This window comes from Vombatus ursinus, unplaced genomic scaffold (genome assembly GCF_900497805.2).
Source record: "Vombatus ursinus unplaced genomic scaffold, bare-nosed wombat genome assembly UNPS02014784.1, whole genome shotgun sequence".
NCBI classification, from domain to species: domain Eukaryota; kingdom Metazoa; phylum Chordata; class Mammalia; order Diprotodontia; family Vombatidae; genus Vombatus; species Vombatus ursinus.
In genome coordinates, this window is record NW_020954562.1 from 9952510 (window position 1) to 9962485 (window position 9976).

A 9976-nucleotide genomic window follows, 5' to 3' on the forward strand; every position below is an offset into this window, starting at 1 on the left:
AGGAAAGGAAAGGAAAGGAAAGGAAAGGAAAGGAAAGGAAAGGAAAGCCAGATATATATCAGAGGACTTGGCTTTAAATGTCAAGGGTGTTATTTACTCCCTTGTGACTTTAAGTAAATTATTTAACTTCTGGACCTAAGGTTCCTTATCTAGAAAGTAAAGAAGTGGAACTGGATTAGAGGTTTCTAATCATTTTGAAGATTTGTAACGTTAATGTCATGGATCATCATATAATAGTAGGAATATTAATGTCTGTTGACTGGAAAAATATATAATTAAAAAAAATAGAATGATTTTAACTCTTTTAAAAGGATTTGTATTTTAATAATCACAATGACAGCTACGTGCATTTAAAAACAGTAATACATATGTTTTCAAGACATTATTTATTCACTCTACAGCAAAAATGTTTATATATATACATGTATATATATATGTGTATATATATATATATATATATATATATGGATTTGCATGTAACTTCCTAGCACTCCTAAAATAATCTTTGAGGCGCTCTGAACTCCTCATTGTATTCATGTCATAGATGTGAATATAGACATACCATAGATCCCATACTTGGTATTCATACTACAAATGATATCTATAGGTCTTTGTTCTCTTTATTGTGTGGCTAGATGAGCTCTAAAGTCTTTTACAATCTTGGCAATCTCTGATATTCAAGAATGACCATGAGATTGTTCTTTTTCTCGTTGTCTCTGAGACAGAAATATCAATTTTCTTTCAGAAGAAGACATTAGAGTTGAGAAAAATCTGTTCATTCCCCACCTCTCCTCAGTTCTAGAGTAATGAATCAGGTACCAATGGAAATCAGACTATGGCAAAATAGTGAGCTCCTATAGAATTTGCCTGATCTGGAACAGGCTCCCCCCACCAACACCCTCATCCATGTTGGTGACCAACCAGAGAAAGTTTCTAGAAGGATTCTCTAAAAGGCTATTGTAATGTCCAACAGAAGCTCATGAATCACAGGGCTGTCCAAGTAACTTATAGCATTATTATGGAACTATCCCTACTAGAGAGTAGAGAAGATATTTTCCCCTGCTTACATGAAATTAAATCAGACATGCCTCTAAGAGTTTTTAAGACACTACTTTTTAAATGCCAAGGTCAAAAACACAGCTTAAACATATGAACTATCTGTAAATTTCACTATCAGCATGGTGGTGACCAATATCCAGAAAAAGGCATGTGCCTACTGTCAGAGTTCCCAAACAAGCAAGGAAACATCAATGCCAGAGCAAAGAACCATGTTAAAGGAAAAACAAGAGCCTAGAATAATGACTGAATAACCCATGCTATGTAAAATACCTTTCTTCTTAAAGCCTCAAAATATGTTTCATATCCAGAATGCCATTTTATTCACAACATCTCTGGGAAGGCATAAGGGAAAGGGAAAGTAAACCCCATTTTACAAAGAAAAATGAAACAGAGATAAAATCATATTGACTTATTCAAATTCATTCATTCATCATTCTGTTCATCTAGACAGGCATTCATTCATCATTCATCAAACTCTGATTTTGCAATTAGAATGTGTAGGGTACTGTCATAGGTGCTAAAATAGGTTTAATTTTTTTAGAAAGATAACTAAAACATAGTCCTGACATCAAGTTAATCATAATCAAGAGGGAGAATTAAGACATGCACCTCAAATATTATAAGACAAAATGGAAGATGATAAGTGAATAAGGGAAGCCTGAACGAGATGTAATAAGCATTAATAGGAGGGAAATTTCATTTTGTACTTAGAACTCAGGGAAATCTGAATAGAGAATTAGATAATACTTGTTCTAGGCCCTCAAGGATTGAAAGAATTTCATGGAAATGGGAGAAGCATAGAATTTTTGGCAAAGGGTAGGGCAAGCAAAGGCAGAGAGTAAAGTATAAGATGTTTTAACAGTTAAAAAAAATAATAAGCTTGTCTTACTGGCACTTAGAGTATGAAAAAGAGAGTGGGAAGACTTGTATAAACTGACAGTGAAATGAGCAGAAATAGAATAATTTATATAATAAACAATAGTTGTAAAGACAAACAACTTTGAAAGTCTTAAGTGCTCTGATCCATGCAATAACTAACCATGATTTCAGAAGCCCTTGGATGAAACATGCTCCTCACCTCCTAACAGATAGGGTGCTATAGACAGCTACAGCTTCTCTCTGTTCTAGTACAGAACATTCAGAGCTCTGGATGGAAGCATAGGCCTGTCATATATGCACCATTCTATTATGGATCTCTCTTCTAAAGCTCCTAATTGAATACCTAATTAGTTATGGATGAACTGGCCCTAAACCAGTATTATTGCATCAAGGCAAAGTTATTTGTTGACCCTCCTAGCCATCAAGACTGGAAAATATTTTACTTGAAGATGAAAATGCAAAGAGTTTTGTATTGACAGAACTCCTGTGAGCCTATCTTTGAAAAAAAATATAATATTTTATTAATGTCTTTTGTTTTCACATTAATTATTTCCAAATATATTCACCCATTTACACAATGAAACTTCTCTTGTAACAACAAAAACAAAAGGGAGGGGGGACCAGTCAAACAAGACCAATGGACACAGTTACCCTATTGATATTATAGTATCTATACCCATAGTCCCCCATCTCTCTAAGAAAAGACAGAGGTTCATTTCCTCATCTCTTCTCCAGGGCCAAGATTGATCATGGCAATTTCCCAGAATTTGGCTTTACTCTAATGTTATTCTTGTTAATTTTATTGTAATCATTGAGTATTCTTTTTATCTTGTTTTAGTCACTTTCCTTTGCATCAGTTCATGTTTTCTTCCTGTGTTTCTCTGAATTTCTCCTATTTTCTATGTTTCAGGCAGTATCCTACTGGTATACATTATATAATTAAATATGCCCTTAAGCATAGACATTAATAATGAATTTGTTAATTTCTTGAGTCAAATTGACTTCTCAAATTTTTCCAAAGGGTCCAACAGATCGTACATACCCTTTAGTTCAGAAAGATTTAATCCAGTTTGTTTTTTCAGCAGCTCATGAGCTCTCAATTAGTCAAACTTACCTTATCAGTGTTTACAAAACTCCTTGACTTGCCTACCATGGAATACTAAGATTGGACTAGCTCTCAACAGCATCTCTCTTTATGCCAAATGTAGCAGTGACTACAATCATTGGAAGTGAAACACTTAACAGAGCTGACATTTAGGTGTGCATAATTGGATTTGAAAGGTAACACCTTATTGAGATAGATAGATACTTGTTCATTTTATGTTATTCCCAGGCCACTGGGCAGGGTAGGAAGTCCATAAAAGTTTAAGTAGCATCTAGTAGAAATCTAGCAGGAGACCATAAATTTTAAGAATTCAGAGACTTTTGAGTAGTCTCATATTTCTGTTATCTCAAAGTAGGGCTATATTCATTTAATGAATTCTAATTAAGGGTAATAACATGATTAAGTTTTAGCTAATTAATTGCTGTCTTCTAAAGAAAACCAGTAACTAATCTGTTCAGAACCATGGAGGGCTGAGTAACATTGTAATAACTTTGGACTATGTTGAATAATGTCCCAGGTATTCCTCCCTTATACAAATCCCTCAATTCAAATGTCTTTTTTTCCATGATATCAGTCCTCTGACTTGGAATAATTTGGATTTTTTCACTTGCTGTGTAGACACAGCCCTAGAACAGCAGAAATAAACAGGTTTTTAATGTAATACTGAATCATACTGTGGGGTTCAATGCATTTCCAAATAGTGAAGGAGGTATTACCTTCAATGTGGAAATGAAAACAGAAAGGGGAGATTTTAATTGAGGACACTGATTCTAAACTTAATGCTACAAAAATAGCCCTAGCCTTACACTAAAGTCCTAATCCCTTTATAGGATGTGGAGGTGACCCTGGGTTATCAAAGCACATGGAGCATAGGCTCTGAAAGGTCCTACAAAGCTGGGAAAGTTTCTGGTAAAAGCCTAGAGATGGATTGTACGTCTGTCATTCAAGGATAGCCTAGTTCAATGAGGCTTATCACCAGAAGGGTAGGCACCAGGTACCATATTCTAAGAACCACAGCAAGTCAAGAGCTATCTAATTGGGGAGGGGGAGGCTGGGGTTCCTTCTGCATTGGTGGAGGGAATACTTGCATTGACGCAATCTCGTAACCTTGAGAATTTTTTAAAAATTATATTTACACCTTTCTTTTTTATGTTACAAACAATTAGAGATTATTCTCACTTCATGAGAGGTCTCTTGTAACAAAAACAATGAAGTAAAACTAGTAACACAGTGACTTCATCTGAAAGTGCAAGCAGCATTTCACATCTGTAGCATATCTCTTAAAAAAATTAGCAGAAATTCATTTAATCTCTTTTAACCCCCCAACCCCATGGGAAACAAAGGGAAAAAAAAAAACAAATTTCATGTAAAAATATGCAAAGTCAAGCAAAACAAATTCCCTCTGTGACTACATACAAAAATGAGCATTTCTCATTTTGTATTCTAAATCCTTGATATCTTTGTCATGGATACTATGTTTCGTCATTGGTCTTCTGGAATCATGAATGATTTTGTGATTTGGACTGGAATGCATTCCCTCTTTACCTACATCTCATAGAGTTCCTCTCTTCCTTCAGGATGTAGCTCAGGCAAAACATTTTATACATGAAGCCTTTCATGCTCCTCTCAGATGTTAGTGTCCTTCCCCAGCTACCTTGTGGTTAATTATTTTGTACTTATTATTTTATATTTATGATTTTATATTTTATATTTATTTATATTTTTATATGTTTATATATTTATATATATAATATTTTAAATTTGTATTGTATATATTTGTCTATGTTTTTGTTACCTTCCCTATTAGAATGTATGCTCATTTCAAGTAGGTATCATTTCATTCTTTGTACTTGTATGTATGCCCAATTTCTAACATAGTGTCTGGCACATAATAGACAGTCAGGCAGTCAACAAGCATTGATTAAGCACCCATTATATACCCGGCACTGTGCTAAGCACTGGTTGTTGGTCGGTTGATTGTTGTCCATTCTTGAAGAGGACAAAAATGACACTAGAGTCAAGTTTCAGTGTATCTGATTGTGGCTGATCAGATCAATAGGAGCTCAGAATGCTCTACCACAGGTTGGAAACAAATAGTCCATGTAAAAATTTGAGGTGGTTTCTCTAAATCTGCACATCCTGTGTTTCCTTTGAGCTTTTTCAGTTCTACTTTGCTTATAGAGTACAGCATCTTCTCTGATGAGGGCGTGCCATGCTGAGTGGTCCTGTGCCAGTGTCTCCCATGTCACACAATCAATTCCAACGTTCTTAAGTGAGACCTTGAGAGTGTCCTTGTATATAAAAGAGCTTATAATCAAATGGGGGAGACAACTTGCAAACAACTATATACAAACAAACTATATGCAAGATAACATGGGAAAAGGCAACAGAGACAAGGCATTAGCATCAAGAGGTATTGGGAGAGGTTTCTTGCAGGAGATGGGACTTTAGCAGATGCTTGAAGGAAGTGATAAGTAGGGAGAACATTCCAGGCATGGAGGAAAGTCAGTGAAAATGTCCATGTTGGGAGATGGAGTGTGTAGTTCAAGGAACATATAGAAGGCCAGTGCCACTGGGTCACAGAGTATATGGGAGCTATAAGGTATGAAAAGACTTGCTGATTGGTTGATTGGTCAAGATCACACAAGTAAGGTAGCAGAACTTGGATTAGGAGCCAGTTCCTATCTCCAAATCCAGACATCTTTCCAATGCACCACAATGCCTTTCTAGAACTTTAAGGTTTATAAAATTCATTTCTTATAGCAATCAGGGATAGCATAAGTATTATTGTTCCTCTTTTACAGATGAAGAAACTGAGAGCCACCGAGTAGAAGCAACTGGTCTGTAGTCACATAGGTAGTTTTAGGACCGGAATTTGGACCCAGGACTCCTGACTCTGGGTCACTCCATTCATTCTAGTACATGACTCTGTCTCTAAGTCAGTGGCATATGGAGAATTCCAGCTTGGAGCATCTGATTCCCAGGCCTCATTTGAAAGACAAGACTTAATCATCCATCGTATGATCAATTTACTTATTTTGGCTAGATTTAACAGCCCGTTTGGCATAATCACTCAGAATCAAACTATGCAAACTAATGGCTTTCCTGTTAGTGTAAGAGTATTATGCAAAACATTCCTTATTATTCAAAAACGTACACGCCACCTATTAGCAGAACTTCATGACCATGAGGCCACTAGTCTGTGCCAGCCACTACCCACTGGTCCATTTCCCCAACATTCATTTTGGAAGCCTGGACCTCATTATTATAAAAAGCTCATGCATTATCTAAATTCTGCCAAAATAGCATTCCTGCTTCCCTTTTCCCTTCCTTCAGACTGTTTTAGGCAAATGTCCCTGTGTCCTTGATTTTTTCCATTCATTCTATCTCTTAGCACTCAGCAAAATCTGTCTTTCCCAAGAGGATCCCACCCCCTTGGAAACATTCCTGATTTGAGGAATCAAATTTTACTCACTTCCTTAAATTCTCGGGGTGATGCAACAGAATTGGCATTCTCTATCCCTCTCTTCTCCCCCCATCACTTGCAGATTGATATACCACGTTTTCTTTAAACTCTTAGAAGTTTACATCAACAGATTATACCATGTTGTTCCATTAGATTGTAAGCTTATTAGGTGTAGGTACTGTCTTTTTCCCCTTTTTGTATCTTCAACACTTAGCACAGTGTCTGGTCCTTAGTAGGTGCTTAATAGATGCTTATAGATTGATTGATTCCTCATTCTTGCTATCATCTATGGACCTCTACATTCTCCCTCCTTCTTCAATGACTTTAGCACTTGACTCATGGCTTCTTTCTCCACCCCATTTCTTACCCTTGTTTTAATTTTTTTTAATGAACATGTGTTTGGCTCTTCCAATAACCTGAACTCAAAATTTCCATGTTAATTCAATTTCAATTGTCTCCATTCCCATAACACTTTAGACATAATACGTAATAAAAACTAACAGACTAGCTCAACTTCAATTACTTCCATACTGCATTACGCTTTAGCCCAAATAACTAAGAAAAAATGTGTTCCTGGCCCTTTACATTGTTCTGATCATTGTATGTATTGCTTTCCTAGTTGTTCACTTCATTTTAGATCAGTTCTCATAAGTCTTTAACCATTCAGTGATAAGGCTACACCTTAGACCTTAGGGAGCGTGGATAGTGAATGGAGTGATAGACTTGAGATCAGGAAGATGGGGTTTCAACCTCCCATCTCAGATACTAACTATGTGACTCTGGGTGAATTGTTTTGCTGTTTTGGGCCTCAGTTCCTCATCTGAAAAATGAAAGGACAGGACAATATAGTCTCTAAGCTTCCTTCCAGCTCTAAATCTATGATTCTGTCATCCATTACTTGGTACTGCTTTACCTGGAATTCTGAAATTCCCCTATCCTTCTATTCCTCCCACTTCCTCAGTCCTTCTGAAACTATTCCATCTTCATTTTAAACTCTGGATCCTTAAGGCCCTTCTCTTTTCTGGGGGAATCCATAACCCTGCTTTTTGTTTTTCTTGCCTACCTGACCAGTCTAGGTTCTACATATCAGTGATATGTTTGCCATGGACCTTAAAGATCCTTCCTCCCTTGATCTTCCACCACCTGTATTCCCCAAACTGAGGTAACCTACATCATGTACTTCCTTTTCTATCATTTTTAGGATGCTTAAAATAATTGGAGCAAGTGACATGTTTGATGATGATAATAATTGATGATGATGATAACGATGATGAAGATGACGATGACGACAATGGTAACAATGATAGCTAACATTTATATAACACCCACTGTACGCTGGGCACTGTGTGAAATACTCCGAAAATATTTTCTCCTGTGATAATCCCTCTCAGCTCATCACTTGTTTATGCAGTGCCCTGAGTAGTCTCAGTTTCTTCATTTGAAAAATGGGAGAGCGCATGAGACTACATGATCCCCTCACCTCAGAAACTGAATTATCATCTTCTCCCATTTTGCCGTTTCCATCTGTTCTAAATCTTCTTTGATATCTTTTGTTTTTATTTCACCTACATTGTATTCTATCCTCTCCTTCCTCCTAGAAAGCCATCTTTTGAAATTAAGAAAAAAAGAAGAGGGGAAATAAAGTTCAGCGAATTAAAGGACGCATGAAAAAATCTGAAATTATTGGTAGCATTCCATACCGATAGACCCTCATCTCTGCAAAAAGAAGTGAGGGGAGTTGTCTTTTCCTATCTCTTCCCTAAGCCTAAACTTGGTCGTAATTTCTTAGCATTTAGTTTTCAATGGTTTTGTTGTTGCTCTTTTTCTTCACATTGTTGATATCATTGTCTATATTGTTTTCCCAGTTCTGCTTAATTTAACTTTGAATGAGTGAATATAAATCTTCTCATACTTCTTTGAATTCATTATATTCACAGTTATTTATAGTATACTAATAGAGCATTACATTCATGGACCACAACATGTTTAGCCATTTCCCAATCAGTAGGCATCACTTCATTCAGTTATTTGCTACTACAACCCCTCACTACGGTTGGCATGCTAGTTCAACCTCTCAACACCTCTCCATTGGACTCTCCTAATAGTGTCATAGCCAGGCTGGGAGTCAGGAAGACATCTTCATGAGTTCAAATCTGGCCTCAGACACTTACTAGCTGTGTGACCCTGGGCAAGTCACTTAACCCTGTTTGCCTCAGTTTCCTCATCTATAAAATGAGCTGAAGAAGGAAATGGCAAATCACTCCAATATCTTTATCAAGAAGACTCCAAATGGGGTCACGAAGAGTCAGACACGACTGAAATAGCTGAACAACAACAAGGCTCATCCAGCCATTTGAAAATATTCTGCACCTCATTAGTATTGTTACCAGTGGGCAGGCAACAGAAGAGTGAAAGGAAATTAAAATTAGCTCATAATGCTACCTCCTAGCAGTTCTAGTAAAGGTGTAATGAGGAAAAAAGGTGAAAAATTATACCTGAAATGAGAATCAAGGATTCTCTATGCACATCGTATATTATGACCTTCTCTGTCCCCTATTTCTATAGATAATCATGAATTTGCTATTAATATACTGCTTAACAGATAAAATTGTGATAAGAAATTGAACAATGAATCTCTCCTTATCAATTAGAAACATCTCATAACTGGATATTTATCTCTCACAGGAATACCATATGAATATTCACTGGGAAAAACACAGGACTTTCAAATTCATGCATTTTGTCATATAAAGTATATGAGAAAAACACACACACACACACACACACACACACACACACACCAAAGTGTAAGTTTCATTAAAAAAAAAAAGACTGAAGTTTGCAAAACACTTGGCGCCCATCAACCACTGTGTGGGTGGACAGCCCTGCTCTCAGCAAACCACAAACCCAGAGTAATAATTAGGCTTCTGTTTTCTTCCCCTAGCAATGCTGGTTTGTCGGTACTGAACATGTGTTAGAGTATTGAGAGATCATCACCAGAGCTGTCTATCTCCTCTGATGTCATGTCACAGATGGCCTGTGACCTGAAATTACCCAGTAGGGCATAATGCAAATCTCATGCTGTGACTCAGACTTAAAGCAGCAAGCTATTCCTTCCCTTCCTTTTAGCTCATGTACAAAGTATGGGAGCATTTATTGCTGCTCAAGGGTCCATGCACAGGTGCTGAGCCACTGGAGGCAGAGGAAAAAATATAATTCTTCTGTGGCAACAAGAACTCAGTACAGACCTGACAAGGGAGAAAAGAAAGGTTAGTGAGGGAGATAGTGGCTGACAGTCATTAAGCCACTGAGTATATACGGCTAAACACTTTGGGAGGAGGCCCTAAGTACTGTGATGCCCGGTGACCCCACTATCAACCTAATTAACCTGTGCAGGGGTATGTGCTGGGGTGTGTGATGAGCACAACTGGACTATATATGCCTTTAGCCACCATGTTGCCCTTGAA